Here is a 784-nt window from a genome sequence, read left to right as displayed (position 1 = left end):
TGTTACGATTTCTTTGGTAGGGTTTTGAAGTAAAATGTAATATTCAATCATTCATTTTATGACCTAAACATACTTCAGGTACAGAGTCATTCAAAGCAGAACTATTTTAAGTTAAGTGACCCTTATTAGTCCCCCAAAGGGGAAGTTTCACCTCTGCGTTTAACCCATCCGTGAAGTGAAACACCAGTGAGCACACACACTAGGGGGCAGTGAGCACACTTGCCCGGAGCGGTGGGCAGCCCTATCCACAGCGCCCGGGGAGCAGTTGGGGGTTAGGTGTCTTGCTCAAGGACACTTCAGTCACATACTGTCAGCTCTGGGGATCAAACCGGTGACCTTCCGGTCACAGGGCTGGTTCCCTGACCTCCAGCCTCCTGTATTGTAGCCGGGCCTGTCAGTGTACATTATTTGTGTGATACCTGCATCAATTGACCGCATGACTTTAATGGTGAATTCAAGCAGAGCTGCGAGGGCGAAGCAAACGGCAGAAACTTCAGCAATCAGTAAAAGTTTCTCACATGTTAATATGAAAGTGATGGATAAAGATCCCTACACTGGAGAAGAGAGAGTCCCAGGATCACCTAAACAGAGAAAACTGAGTTTGATTCTGGAGCAGCTGAACTGAACTTTACATTATATTTTTAAAGATTTCCGAGGCAGCTGTTTCCAGTTGCTAGTATCTTGGTTTTCCAATAGCATCAGCCATTCCTCATTTTAATCTGTGTTTTATTCAAAGGCAAAGACTGAACTGTTTTATAAATGGTGTTTATTGTGATTAGTTACT

Source organism: Pygocentrus nattereri, chromosome 10 (genome assembly GCF_015220715.1).
Source record: "Pygocentrus nattereri isolate fPygNat1 chromosome 10, fPygNat1.pri, whole genome shotgun sequence".
In the NCBI taxonomy this organism is placed as follows: Eukaryota; Metazoa; Chordata; class Actinopteri; order Characiformes; family Serrasalmidae; genus Pygocentrus; species Pygocentrus nattereri.
The sequence above is the reverse complement of the archived record's forward strand: the minus strand, read 5'-3'. Positions refer to the sequence as shown.